This window comes from Tursiops truncatus, chromosome 2, assembly GCF_011762595.2.
Source record: "Tursiops truncatus isolate mTurTru1 chromosome 2, mTurTru1.mat.Y, whole genome shotgun sequence".
NCBI classification, from domain to species: Eukaryota; Metazoa; Chordata; class Mammalia; order Artiodactyla; family Delphinidae; genus Tursiops; species Tursiops truncatus.
Window position 1 is genome coordinate 34,872,129 of NC_047035.1, and position 15,925 is coordinate 34,888,053.

The 15,925-nt window shown below is 36.3% G+C and overlaps 1 protein-coding gene across 19 annotated transcripts in view; it reads right to left on the reverse strand.

The window, feature by feature from the left end:
* The window catches only part of GPHN (gephyrin), a 617,381-nt gene that overhangs the window by 68,418 nt on the left and 533,038 nt on the right, over positions 1 to 15,925 (reverse strand). The gene's annotated exons all lie outside the window — the stretch shown is intronic.

A 15,925-nucleotide genomic window follows, 5' to 3' on the forward strand; every position in this document is an offset into this window, starting at 1 on the left:
CAGATTCAAGTTGCCCAAACACATTATGCCATAATTTTCTCATTTATAATATATAGTAATAAAACTACCTTGAAAGGCAGTTGTTAGGACTGAGATAATGAACACTCAGTTAACATAGATAAATATACAATAAAAACAATTCTCTGTCCTTTCTTTATGATACATGATATTGAAAGAGCACCTAATTCCCCCCAATTGTTCTCATATTGTTCCTCCTAGGTGCTAGTATGGATGGAATCAGTTCATAACGTGAACACAGATTTACATTTATTAGATTATAAAATACTTAAGAGTAGGAGGTCCCTAACACACACAGACACATACAACATGCAAGTTTAATTTACACAATTTTAAGATATACTTTGATTTCAGAAAATTACAAAATGAAAAAAAAGTACATCTTTGAAGTGAGAAAATCTGGAATATTATCTTAGGAGGTTGAAGGCAAGCCTGCACATTTCAGATGCTTAGGCTGTTAATATGGCCAATACCCAGGGTTTTGTATCTCAGTTCTGCCAAACAATGACCTAAAGCCCCTTTAGTCTTCCTTCTGACTCATTAGTGATACCATGTGGCTGGACCTTTGGCTTTATGTTGGAAAAGTAGTAGCTTTGCAAACAACTGTCCCCTTAAAATATCTGCAGAAAAACTTTGATCATCTTATTCACTGTCACCTGGGAGACTTCCCTTCAAATACTGCACTAATCTAACTTAATCAGATCCCATGTGACACTAACCCACTTTCATCCTTTGTCACTGGCAGAGCTTGGAAAATTGCTATTGCAGTACTAATACAGATTAATTTTCTGATCTTAATTAACACACAGTTATTGAACTTATAATTTTATAAGGCCAAGGCTTGCAGCTTTTAAACTCCATTAATCAGACAAGTTGCTGCAGAAAGAAAACTGAATGGTTATATAATAGTTTTTTCACAAAGGGTACTGACCACCAACTGAGTAATAAGATTTCCCCGTTATTAGGGTGGTTTCTTTGCCATTCATGTTCCTCTCTGTTATTTTGCTGCACACAGTTCCAGAAATAATAGAACAATTAGCGATCACTGGAGAACCAGTTGTTTGTCTGTAAAATTGACATAATGAAATAATAGCTAGTTAAGTGAGGGTATGGGATTTCCAGTGCATTTTAAGTATCTTCAAAGAAAACATACAGAATCGAATGGAAGATTATAAGGTTGCATACACTAGAATAAATTCACAATATTCCTCTTTAAAAATGTAATCTTATTTTCCAGCTTCTTATACTTCTAGTCATCTCTGGAATGATGCCTGAAACTTATTGTAGTTAAAATATAAAAGAAAAAATACAATATAAAGTAAAATAAAACATAACCCAAAACAAACAAACAAGAAAACAAAAACATAACCCATTATCTTGATACCTTGTTACTTTCTTATCTACCCCATACTAAATTTCAATTTCCTGTTTCTGTTATTGTCAATGGTGCCACTGTATTTCCAGCTTTCAAACATTTAGCCTTTGATTTTTTTCCTTTTGTAGTCCACTATCTTCCCAAAGGTTTCAATCCTTAATCCTTACTCCATCTTTTTTTTTTTTTTAATGTTTTGCTGCTTTATACACAGGAATCCATCTCCTCCTTGACACTACATTTTTATTCACTCTCTTATCAACCCTCCCCATCCCTCAATTTCAGGCATTCAATATATCTGAATTTCTGCAAAAGCCTTATAATTGGCTATCTTGCCTACAGACTCTTCCCTTCTGAGAAATAAAATAGACACATCTACTTGCAAAACTGTATGATTACTTGCATAACAGGTAAACTGTACCAAACTGTGATATGTAACTATCTTAAGTCAAATTGTTATAACATAAGCTTGTTCAGACCTGTATGGTCCTATAAGATTATGGACAATTAGAGACCATGGTAACTCCATATGGACTCGTGCTCCAAAGATAAAATGAAATTGTTTCAGCAACTCACCTATTTCACAAAATGTGATCAGTCTGCCTAGACCATACTTACTAACTACCTTAAAACCACCTCATGACCAATCCCAGTCCTCAAAATCCTGTAAGTATCCTTCTGTAACTTCCTCCTCTTGAGACACTACTGAGACTTTCAAGGTGATGCTCTTCCTTGCTCAGAAACTTTAATATATCCAGCTTTGTATGATCAACAGGTTTCCTTGGTGGCCTTTGTATTAGGACAATGATGGTCATGAAGGTCCCTACCAACACTTAGGCAAGACCTCATGCCACCACTATTCTCATATTGGTTACATTGCACTTCACTGAGGTCTTTTGAGCCTCTTTGCTCAGGGGAGTCTTTATGATGGTAAGTCCAGCACTTACATTAAACTCTGATGCTTTTTTGTTGAGCTCCCAAAGTTAGCTGAAATTTATTTTGTTTTTGAAGGGGAGCAGAATATGCCACCTCCAAATGTGCCCATTTGGCACATGCATTACTTTCAGCTGAAGGCAATCAAGACCCAGCAGACTCAATAAAAACATTTACTACTCCCTTAACTGCCTAAAAGAATTTAGATAGGGGGCCTGGCCCAGAAAGAGAGCCATTACCAGAGATAACTTTTTATCTGACTTACCTGCATGGTAGGGCAAACATCTGATTACTAAACATCTGTTCTTCTCATCTTCCTGAACTGCCCTTCTCCCCTTTGAAGCCCCAGGCCCTATCCCATTCCCTAGCTCAGACTGACATTCAAGCCTCAATTGCCTGACTGCCTTTGGGTCTCATATTTTTATGGGATTCCTGTATGTACAAAATTAAACTTTTCTCCTGTTGATCTGCCTTATGTCAATTTAATTATTAGATTAGCCAAAGAACCTAGAAGGGTAGATGGAAAATTTTTCTGCTCTAAGAGTAAGATTCCTAGGACTTTTTGGTTATCTGACTGAATTTGTAAGGATTTTTGTTTTCCTTAGTGTTGGTTTGCTAAAGTGTTGATTTGCTACTAACCATTTTGTTTGTCAACTGGCTACATTGTTGTGTGTCTGTAAGAACTTTTCTTTGTTTATGTATGAGAAACTGGCTTTCAGAGAGATCTACCTCCCCATTCTGGCCTGCTGACTTTTAGGGTTAGCTCTCAAGGGTTCAACTTTAGTTTTTTGTTTTTTTTTTAAATTTTTAAATTTATTTTTTTATACAGCAGGTTCTTATTAGTCATCAATTTTATACACATCAGTGCATACATGTCAATCCCAATCACCCAATTCATCCCACCCCCACCCCCCACCGCTTTCCCCCCTTGGTGTCCATACGTTTGTTCTCTACATCTATGTCTCAACTTCTGCCCTGCAAACTGGTTCATCTGTACCGTTCTTCCAGGTTCCACACACATGCGTTAATATACGATATTTGTTTTTCTCTTTCTGACTTACTTCACTCTGTATGACAGTCTCTAGATCCATCCACGTCTCAACAAATGACCCAATTTTGTTCTTTTTTATGGCTGAGTAACATTCCATTGTATATATGGACCACATCTTCTTTATCCATTCGTCTGTCGATGGGCATTTAGGTTGCTTCCATGACCTGGCTATTGTAAATAGTGCTGCAATGAACATTGGGGTGCATGTGTCTTTTTGAATTATGGTTTTCTCTGGGTACATGCCCAGTAGTGGGATTGCTGGGTCATATGGTAATTCTATTTTTAGTTTTTTAAGGAACCTCCATACTGTTCTCCATAGTGGCTGCATCAATTTACATTCCCACCAACAGTGCAAGAGGGTTCCCTTTTCTCCACACCCTCTCCAGCATTTGTTGTTTGTAGATTTTCTGATGATGCCCAGTCTAACTGGTGTGAGGTGATACCTCATTGTAGTTTTGATTTGCATTTCTCTAATAATTAATGATGTTGAGCAGCTTTTCATGTGCTTCTTGGCCATCTTATGTCTTCTTTGGAGAAATGTCTATTTAGCTCTTCTGCCCATTTTTGGATGGGATTGTTTGTTTTTTAATATTGAGGTGCATGAGTTCTTTATATATTTTAGAGATTAATCATTTGTCTGTTGATTCATTTGCAAATATTTTCTCCCATTCTGAGGGTTGTCTTTTCGTCTTGTTTATTGTTTCCTTTGTTGTGCAAAAACTTTTAAGTTTCATTAGGTCCCATTTGTTTATTTTTGTTTTTATTTCCATTACTCTAGGAGGTGGATCAAAAAAGATCTTGCTGTGATTTATGTCAAAGAGTGTTCTGCCTATGTTTTCCTCTAAGAGTTTTATAGTGTCCGGTCTTACATTTACGTCTCTAATCCATTTTAAGTTTCTTTTTGTGTATGGTGTTAGGGATGTTCTAATTTCATTCTTTTACCTGTAGCTGTCCAGTTTTCCCAGCACCACTTATTGAAGAGACTGTCTTTTCTCCATTGTATATCCTTGCCTCCTTTGTCATAGATTGACCATAGGTGCATGGGTTTATCTCTGGGCTTTCTATCCTGTTCCATTGATCTGTATTTCTGTTTTTGCACCAGTACCATATTGTCTTGATTACTGTAGCTTTGTAGTATAGTCTGAAGTCAGGGAGTCTGATTCCTCCAGTTCCATTCTCAGCCTTAGTTTTAAGGACTTTAGATATATATAAGTGATATTTTCCCTGTTGACTGGCTTTTAGCTAATGAATTCATGGATTCATCTAATAATAAACTTGTACTTCTCCTGGCATAAGTTGGCTTCTGTTTTATCTTTCTTGCATTTATTTTTCTAGAAAGCATAGTTTCATCAAGGAAAATTTGGAATTGCAGTGGTCATTTTGGAGTACTTTTGACATGACAATTATTCACTTGAAAGCACTTTTAGAATAAAGGGTGAATACAATTCAGAATATTCAATGATTATCACTTTTATTGTTATGCACTGCTTCAAAATGAAATTTTAATAAAAATACAAAATATTTACAAGTTTGTTAAACCCTGTATTGAGGAAATTCTCTGTCTTATTTGTCTAAAAGAGAAATCACTTAGTTTATTTTAAGAGACCTCTCTCTTTGTTTCTGTTCTTCAGAGATTTAATCCTACCTTGATGGAATAATCCTATTTAATTCTATCTTGATGGTCTTGATGGAACTGTCAAAGGGCCTAAGACTGGTTGTAATAACTTACTTTCTCTCTTTTTAATGTATTGAAATGGGTTTGTCTGCATCTAAGACTTCTCCTCTTTGCAAAGAGAAGGTATTAGAACTTTATAGGTCAGTAACTATTACCATATCCATTGCAAACAGCTTCCTTATACATCCTTACTTTCTCCTTCTTTTGGAAAATGTAATTAACTAATTATGGACATTAATTAATTATGGACATTAATTAATTATGGCCACACCTTAGAAATACCTAGATAGTCCAGACAAACAGACCTAACACAAAAAAAGGTGAGAAAAGTCAGATTATAAACTCTAATGGAGAATGGTCTTATTCTAAATGGCTTTTAATTAAACTCTGAAAAAAAAGTTTTAATTGAGAGTTAAATTAATTGCCTTGGTTGCTTGGATGTAAGAAAGAAAAAGGAACATACAGAGCTTTTAAACATAATCTAAGGAGTCCTTAAGAATTTGGTTTATAAATACAGAGGTTTACAAATTGTATTAGAAAAAATTCATATTCTATTTCTATTATCATGATTCTGGACATGTTAGACTGATTTAATAATTTTAGTTTAAAAACTGTCCTATGTCTTTTTCCTAACTTTACTACCACGTAAGAAAGTTATACTAGTATAACATTCTAGTTATGTAAGCCTTGGGTCTCTCTGCTTTTTTTTTTTCTATTCTTAAAAACTCTTATTTAAAAAAATTTTTTAAAATTAATTTTTATTGGAGTACAGTTGATTTACAACCTTGTGTTAGTTTCTGCTGTACAGCAAAGTAAATCAGCTATACATACACATATATAAAAAATCTTAATAGGTTTTTTTTTTTGGCCATGCCACACGACTTGTGGGATCCTAGTTCCCTGACCAGGGTTCAAACCTGGGCCCCCGGAAGTGGAAGTGTGGAGTCCTAACCACTGGATTGCCAGGGAATTCCCTATTTTCTTATTAAAAAAATCCTAATTTGAACCTTCTAAATTGTGTTCATCTAAATATGGGGATGACGATATGGAATGTCTCTGTGAAAAGAGACTGATGAGGTTCAAGACATGCTACCCCAAAATATGGCATTTGGCATAGTGAATATTTTAAGCTGAAGGAATTTGAGAAATAGTACATGCAGGAAGGACTTTCTGACTTCCCCCTGAAAAACGGCAAAAAACCCTTATGTTAGAGGTGCCCTCCCTATGCCCAGAGGAAAGGAGCATCCTTATCTCTGAAGATGAAGGGACAGAGGGAGGAATCTGAAGGAACAGGCCTTGCTAAGTTTCCCCCAGTTTACTACACTTTCCTCATGACTTCTGTCCTTTCATATTTCTCCACAACTTTCCATTTTTCATCAAAATTAATTAAAAAAATGCTCAGGTTTAACTGATTCTTCAGGTCTTCATTTTTTTTAAATGAAGGCTCTCGTGTTACATAAAACTTACATTAAATTAATGCTGTGCTTTTCTCTTATTAATCTGTCTTTTGTTACAGAGGTAATAAAATTCAGAGCTTGAGAAATTAGAAAGGTAGAGGAAAAAATATTTTTCCTCCCTTACAAGATGAATTCTTATAACGCTTCTATTAAATCATGACTTTATAAGAAATTAAATTTTAATTGCCAGATCCTCAGTTAACTCTAAGATCTTAAACTAATATTAATTTGATTGACTGGTAAATAATCTTGGATATGTGGACACTGTAATGTTTAATATACCAGTGCCTGACGTAGAGAATGGACTTGAGGACATGGGGAGGGGGAGGGGTAAGCTAGGAAGAAGGGAGGGAGTGGCATGGACATATATACACTATCAAATGTAAAATAGATAGCTAGTGGGAAGCAGCCGCATAGCACAGGGAGATCAGTTCAGTGCTTTGTGTCCACCTAGAGGGGTGGGATAGGGAGGGTGGGAGGGAGTCGTAAGAGGGAGGCGATATGGGGATATATGTATATGTATAGATGATTCACTTTGTTATAAAGTAGAAACTAATACACCAGTATAAAGTATAAAGCAATTATACTCCAATAAAGATGTTAAAAAAATATATACTAGTGTTTATATTAAGTACATCATTAACAGGTTAAAGTAACCATCATTAACAGGGTAGAAAGGATATATGAAGATAGAGGAATGCTTGTGCAAGGTAATGATTATGTTTTATTTATTAGGAAAAAACAGAACAATATTTTTCTTAAAGTAAAAATTACTGATTGTGCCAAAATATAAAGGAAGACAGTAAAAAATAAATTTAGGAGTATTATTCAGTAAAGTATAGAAGGTCTGAAGGGCAATGACTTATTGCTTGGCAGTAATAACTACAAATAATGAATATACAGGAAGAATAATATATATTAAAAACATTGACAAAGTTGGCTACATGACGTGGGCTCATTCATAAGGAAAAACGGCCTATGGATCTTTTATTGTAAATTGTTACCAGAATTTGGGTTTTCTTTTTGTTAAAAATGGCTAAGTTAATTTGTGTCCAGATAACAAAGGTCCCTTTTTATAACCAAAATATTCTGTTAACTCTCTGGTTTATGGCACATTCTTAAATCATTTTAATCAAAAGCTTCTAAAAATAATGGTTACTTATTGTTGATTAAAAATATTGTCTGTAAATATTTATTGTCTTTATTTATGACATATTAATATCTTGTTTCTTCTGACAACTCTTCTTGGTTTTGCCTTTCCCAAATTTGGAATAAATCTGTTGTCTCTTACACATTTTAAGCAATTTTTGAGTTTACTGGATGGCTACTACATAATACAAAGATTTACTCCTTTCTTCTTATAAAGAGAACCATGCTAAAATATTTGACATATTTTCACGTACAGGTTTGGAAGTCTAGAATCATGGCTTTGAAGTACCTTGCAAACTTTGGTAATATATTTGTCCTAATGTTTGTCTGTATGGCAGTGGCCGAATATATAAACTCTAGAGCCTTAAATGTTGCTGCATATTTGCTGTAAGCTATATGGTTCAACAAATTATCATGAAATAAAGAGTACACAAAGGCATGGTGCATGTAGAGATCAAAAAAACTACCTCAGAAAACCTAATACACAATCATAGCCCATCAAAAAGTGGTACCAATCTGGATTGATCACATCTCAAAGATAATGAGCTAATTTAGGCTGAAAGTGACCAGAAGTGGGGGCACTGAGAAATGAAATTGAAATCAGAATTTGCAAAAGTGTACTATGACTTTTAATACAGATAAATTGTGCCAAACCATAATACAGAGCACAAACTGTCTTAGCTGAAATTGTTTTTTAACACCAGCTCATTCAGAACCACATGTTCTAAGATCATGAACAAAATGATTTAATAGTAACTCCACATAGATTCATATGTTCCAAAGATAAGGCTACTGACTGTCCAGTTCCAGCAACCTGCCTAGATTACAAATTCTAATGAGTCATACCCAGGGCTCTGGTGGTCTTTGTACGGGGGTTTTGACATTTCTGTTGCTCAGGAGCCCACATCTACTGAAAATGATCTTTCTCAAACACCAATCTTATGACTTTCTCCTCCTCAACTATACTCAGCACTGTCTCCCTGTCTGCCAATCCATGGTCATTTTTTACATTGTTAAAAACTATACTGAAGGATCAAGACTCACCTCCTTTAAGAAACCTTATAAAGGAAGAAAATTCTGACGCATGCTACAACATGGTTGAAACTTGAGGATATTTTGCTAAGTGAAACAAGGCAGACACAAAAAGACAAATTCTATATGATGACACTCAGATGAGGTACTGAGAGTAACCAAATTCATATAGATAGAAAGTAGAATGGTGGTTGCCACAGGCTGTGGGAGGGAGGAAATGGGGAGCTGTGTTTAATGAGTATAGAATTTCAGTTTTGCAAGATAAAAACTGTTCTGGAGATTGGTTGCACAACAATGTGAGTGTACTTAAAACTACTGAAGTATACACTTAGAAACAGTTAAGATGATAAATTTTTTGTTATGTGTATTCTACTGTAATTAAAAATGAAAAAAATTAAATGTCACTGATGACCTTGGCAATAACAGTTTCAGGGAATAGTGATGCCTTTAAAAAAGAGGCAAGTCAGGAAGGAAGTATTCCACTCTTCCTGGTAGGAAGGGAAAGATGGTGAGTGAGATTAGGTAATGGCGGAACATCAGGTGGAAATATCCAGAGGAAGTTGTAAATGAAGGCTTGAATTTACAAAAGAGGTTAAGTTTAGGGCTACAGATATGGGAAGTTACCTGCATATATTTGACATGAGAGGAAAACTCTAAGGAAGAATTTAGAGAGAGTGGAAGACACAGCAGAGAACAGCATCCTAGGGGAATATTCCAATTAGGGAATGGGATCAAGAAAAGGAACGATGAGGAAAAAAAGTAGTAATTGGCAGGGCATCAAGAGAGAACAATCATGGAACACCAGGAAAGAGACAGTTTCAAGGTGGTGGGTGAGGAATGCCACTGATGTCAAATGATATAGACAGGTTAAGGAAGATAAATATCAGAGCAGGTTTTAGAGGTTAGGAGGTGAATAGTATACTCAGGAAAGCAGTTTCTGTACTAATGGGGGGCAATAATGAAATTCGGGAGTTTGAGGAGAAAGTGCAGAGTGAGGAAGGAAAGCCAGCATGTGCAGACCTCTCTTTCAACAAAGCTGGTAGTGGATAGGAGGTGAATATGCAGTAGCTCAAGGAGGCAAGAAGGTGTTTAAATATAGGTTCTCTTCTGATAGCGGTAATCTTTGTCTTTTTGGATGTGAAAGGAGGATGAGCCACTAGAGAGAAAATAATCAGAGAACATAGAAGACACAGGAAGTAATTTAGAAATCAAAGTTCTGAGGAAGGTGAGAAAAAGTGGGTCTAAAGGTAGAAGTAGAGGAATTGTTCTTAGAAAGAAGTACCTTTTCCTTTTAGATTGGAAGAAAGGAGGATAGCTAAAGGAATGGGGAAATTTTCGAGGTAATGAGATGGGAAGAAGAGGGAGATCTCATCTAGTTCAGTTTGACAAATATATTTATTTTTTACCTTTACTTTTTTCCCATAAAGGTGGTTAGGTCATCTGTCAAGAGTACAAAGTAGGGCTGCTACTGAGGTTTAAAGAGGGTATAGAGTGTATGAATGAACTATCATACTGGAACTGGAAGAATGTACTAGAAAATCAACAAGACAGTTACATCAGAATTACTGAACAACTTTAAGTGCCAGGTTGCCATTAAATGGCAGTAATTTGTAGTTGTTCAGGTAATCATAGTTCTATGAATTTTTTCAGTAATGTTTTTCTGCTTGGGAGCAAAAATGGAGAAAGTGGAGAATGGAGTCATTCACTTTGGGTATTACCACAGTAAGCAAAGGAATAGGTTAAAGGAGTGAAGCTATCTGAAGTGTTATGAAGGCAACTTTAAAGTGGTGAGTCATAGTCCTTAATCTGGACAAGAAGTATAGTGTGGCTAGAAGAAAGTAATGGACTATCTAACCTGATAGGTTTCAGAGATTGCCATTAAAAAGCTGGGGAAATGAAATTTAAGGAAGTGGGAAGCATTGTGGAATAGTGGAAAAAAGTCATTACAGCCAAAAGATTTAGGTGTGAAACCAGGCTTCATCACTTACACAACATATATAATGTTGGGTAAGTTGCTTTGTTTTTGAGCTTCAATTTTCTCTTATGTAAAAAGAAGGATAATTATATTAACCTCATAGTGTTGCTTTAATCATAAAGCACATAGCGGTACTGGTCATAGTAGACACTCAACTTCTTATTCCTTCTCTTATTAGTGGGGACAAAGATTTTAAAGATTCTACTTTTATAATAACAGCTGCTTGTGGCAGCTCCCAAAGAACAGTATATGGAAATTTTAGACAGACTTTATATATCTGAAGTTTAAACTTGTTTGTACAGACATCTGTTATTGAGAGTGGCCAAGAGATTTACAAAAGACAGAATAAAATAAGGAGAGGCATAGTGGAGATAAATACACTTAGTTCTGTGTATGTGTATGTGTGTGTGCGTGAGAGACAGAGAGAGAGAGAGAGAGAGAGAGAGAGAGAGGAAGGGAGAGAGGAAGAGACAGGGAAGGAGGGGGTAGGAAGAATGAGAATGAATAGAAATGAATGAATGAGTTATGGAATATGGCAGAAGGTGACTGAAACTAGAAGAAAACTCACCATCTATGGAAGGAATATTTATTGCTAGTACTTTGGGTAACTAGATAACAAGCATACAATCTTGACTTCCTGAAGCTAATGGCAGCTGGCTGACTGATGTCCAGTTTAAAGACCTAAAATTCACCATCTACAGTTTCAAGGGAAACAAAATATTTTATGGAATGGAGCTCATCTTGATTTTTCACTTTCTCTTATCTTCTACCTTGAATTCACTGGCAAATCCTGTTTGTTGATTTTACCTTCAAAATGTATCCTGGATCTGATTACTTCTCACCATCTCCACTACCATTCTGGTCCAAATCTCTTGCTGGAGTATTGCATATCCTTTTTTAAATTTATTTTAATTTTTAATTTTAATTTAATTTTGTGTGTGTGTATGTGTGTGTGTGTGTGTGTGTGTGTCAGGCAATTTTATCAGCATTGGTAATACAGTAGTGAACAAACAATACAAGCTTCAAAGAGGTACAGACAGTAATCACTGCATATCCTTTTAACTGGCCTCCTGGCTTTTCACTTTTTCTCTCCCATATGCCAAGCCATACATATAGAAGCCAGAGTGATCATTTAAAAATTTAAGACATTTTATGTTCCATGATGTTTCGCTTCCTCAAAACTGTCCATTTAGAATAAAATGATCTTGTTTCTGTTACCTCTCCAACCTCATCTCCTTTGACTTTTCTCCTTTCCCTCTATACTTCAGCCACATTGGCCTCCTTGCTGTTCCTCAAACTTGATAAGCATGTACTCCAGGGCTTTAGTGTTTGTTGTCCCCTCTGCTTGAAACACAGTTCTGCTCACGAGGCATATACCCTCAATGGCTTCAGATTTCCACTCTAATTTCCCCTCATCAGTGTGGCCTGATTAGCCTTTGTAAAACAGAGGACTCTACCTGTCTACCAGTCAGGTCCGGGACAAGAAAACCAAAACTCCTCTAGGTATTTCAAATGGAGGGGGTAGGAGAAGAGAGGATTTAATGCATGGGATTGGTTACAAATGTGTTGGCAGAGTTGGAGAAACAAAAGAAGAAACGTGTATTACTAAAGATCAGTAACTGCAGTCACCATCGTCCCCAGGGCTGTTGGAGGAAAGTGATGTTACTGAGTTGAGGAGATATACTCCTGCTACCTTCTTTCCACCTTCTAATACCATGTTAATGCATCTCAATGGCAAAACCTAACTGGACCACAGCTGGAAAGAGAGTCTGGGAAACTGCTTTCAGGCTTCCAGCTTTATTGTATAGGGGAGAGAACAAAAGAGTTGATGTGGAATAAGTTTCAATAGATAATACCTGGCATATACCTCTTCTGCTAGCATTCTGTATTATCTCACTCGGCTTTTTAAAAATTCGTATCATTTACCACTATATGTTTGTTTATTGACTACCTGCCCCCCCCCCCATCAGAATATAAATTCTGTAAGAGCAGGGGCTTTGTCTGTCCTGCTTGCTGCTGTATCTCCAGGAGTCAGAACACTGCCTGACATCAGTATGGTAGCATACTAAAAGGGGAGGGGTTGTGAGAGAAGACTGCCTCAGTGGAAAGGAGTATTTTATCACTGACATTGTTTAGGATTGCCAGTGTATGGTAATAATAAAGAACAGAATGACTTGTAGTTAGTTTTATTACTGTTTTCGAATTTTCTGCAGACAGTGCATTCTTTTATGTGAGGGTAAAGCCTTAATAAAACCCTTTTGCCATGTCTAAGGACAAATTTGAACTTGGGTTAACTTTCTAGCTCAGTTCCTCTGGAAATCTGATAAAGAAAAATGTCAGCTTGTTAGTAGGCAACACTTCTTCTGGTAAAATGGTCTCTGATTAGTAACTTGCATATGGAATGGAAGAAATTACAGATGACCTATAAATCCCTAGTGGAAAGCCAAGCTTTGGGCTTCCACGAATGTGGTGACACTTGAAGCTGGGCATATCCCTTGTAGGGACTCTGGAAGTTGCCTAAGATTGTTATAAGAAATATGTAGGAGATGGTGCTTCTAAGTTGCTGGCTCCCATACTCCCCTAGTAGAATTCTTGTTCTCTTGCACTTAAATGTCACTTGAAGAACAAAGAGAACAGCTGTTGGATGGCTGTATGAACTGCTAAGATGACTGGTCCCACTGAAGAAAGCATGATGCTCCCCTGCTGGATGCTGAGTTTCCTGTTCAATATCTTTCTAAGTAAGCTGGTTCAAGGTACAGTATATTCATATATTGTTAAGTCTGATGTTTAGTTAAGAGAACCTCTGGTGAGCATTCCAGCATGTAACAGATGCTTAATAAATATATATTGAACAAATACATGAGGTTGGAAATGTACGACCACAATTAAGTAATTATTGAATGGTATTCTATTACCTAAATTTTAACCTGCATAATTTGTCGAAATCAACAAATGTCTACAACAGCTGGTCTGTGTTAGTTATTGTTTACAACTCTACCTTCCCAATTCTAAAAGAATTCCTTCATCCTGAATAAGATCATGTAGTCACAAAATACAGAGCAGGCTTTAAATATAGTATACATAGACATCTTGTATGGCATTCTTTGGGTTGGCTAAGGCTACCGTTCTGCTTAGCAATATACCACACTGGATTCAAGAGGTGGCGTATGTGAAGCCATACATATCAGGGGAAATCAGAACTAATACTTAAGGGGAGCTTGTGCTGTGACTGAATAAATTATAGACTTGTCACATTCATAGACAAATGTAATTTCTTTTGGCCTTTCTGAAATAAATGAATACTTTTTTTCCTTATTATTTTCTGGCTATCTGAGGATCTCAAGCCTCAGGAGAGATACTATGCATTATTTATTACTTTTATCTCTAGTTTCCAGTATAGTGTCTGGCATAGAGGTATTCAACAAACATTTGTTGAACTAAACTATATGGTGATAGAGAGTCATAATAATAGCTAACTTTGGATGGGAGTAAGGAGGAATGTCAAACTACATGGAGCCAGAGATCATGGAACTTAGAAGCATTATTCCCTTGGAAAACCATGTTAAGTACAGCAGGCCAGAAAACGTAGGGGAATCTGTCAAAGCTTCTCTAAGGACAATCAAATCTATGGGGGCAGGGAACTAGGACTACAAAATCTTCTTTAGATTCTACCATGTATGTACCATCTCTATTCTCACCCTGTCACTTTTCCCTACTACTAGTAAAGAGTTTTAATAAAGGTTATAAAAGATAGCTTAGGGGCTTCCCTGGTGGTGCAGTGGTTGAGAGTCCACCTGCCGATGCAGGGGACACAGGTTCGTGCCCCAGTCCGGGAAGATCCCACATGCCGCGGAGCAGCTGGGCCCGTGAGCCATGGCCACTGAGCCTGCGCGTCCAGAGCCTGTGCTCCGCAACGGGAGAGGCCACAACAGTGAGAGGCCCGCATACCGCAAAAAAAAAAAAAAGATAGCTTAAAAAATACTACCAATGTACTCTGGGGGATAACTGATAATATTAATCCAGGCCTACAAAGTCATTAGGAAGAACACAATACATGTAGCTTAAACAAAGTTGCCTAATAACTAGTTGTCTATTAGTTTGCTCATTGTACTTAGCTTTCCTAAACCCCATGAAGTCACTTAGATGCACAAAGCATATAAATAAATCTCAAATAAGAATAGATCATTAAGTCAACCAGTTTAACAGAAATTTCTTTCTGATGCTAAACATAGTGTCAGTTCATCCTAGGGATATTAGAATCATCACTTTGTAGATCAATTAAAAAGAATGTTTATTTTGGGTCAGTCAATAGTTTTTGGGAATGACTAGTACACCTATACTGGGAAGTAAGCAAATCTAGAATTCTGATTTACCTCTCCATTAGCAAAACAAAACATTCTTTTCTTTTGCCCTTTCCAAAAGAACTATAATGGTAATAGACCCTTGAAAACATCCATCTCCAAGACCCTAGGAAATTAAAAATAATGGTAGCAACCTCTTTTTAGAGGTTAAAAGAGAAAAAAAAAAACAAAATCCTGTTAATCTGTTTAAAAATAGTATAAGATCTAAAGGAATTACTTAAAAAAATCTCAATAGTTTGATTCTGCTTTTAGGCTTTGAATTTCCAGCAGATTCCCTTTTCAATATTCCCAGTTTGACCTTACAGCTTCCAACTGAAGTTTTGTATAACTTAAACAAACAGGGAACAGGAAGTTTTTCAAGAGTTCTCATAAAAAGACTGACTAAATTCCCCTTCCTAAATCAGGGCTGAAATGACATTTTGACACATTCTGAATAGCATGCTACTAGAGATGCTATCTTTAGAGAAAAAAAAAACCCTCTGATTTTCAAATCCTTCCTGGTGATTAAAGATCACATGGAATGTTTAGCAAGAAAAGGGGCTAGCCATGGTGTCCTAGTTCGTTGAATTATTTCCCACACAGAGGTGGCCCATCATCTCAGCAGCAGGGTATGCACAATTGATTGTCCCAACAGACTAAGTACTGGGTTTGCACAGTTGAATACCTACAGCTAGCAGTCAACATTCTTTGTTTATATGTACTGAGTGTGTGGAAGGTCATTGGTTGTAATATTTCATTTTAATAAATGGAAGGGAACATTTCTTAATATGTAATTTCTAGTTCTTCCTTTTCATTTTCTGTACTTGAACTATCCTGAGGCCAATTTATTATTTCCTTGTTATAGAAATGTGGTAAGATCTATAATCCTTAATGTTCTATTTAGAACACAGAACACAGAATGT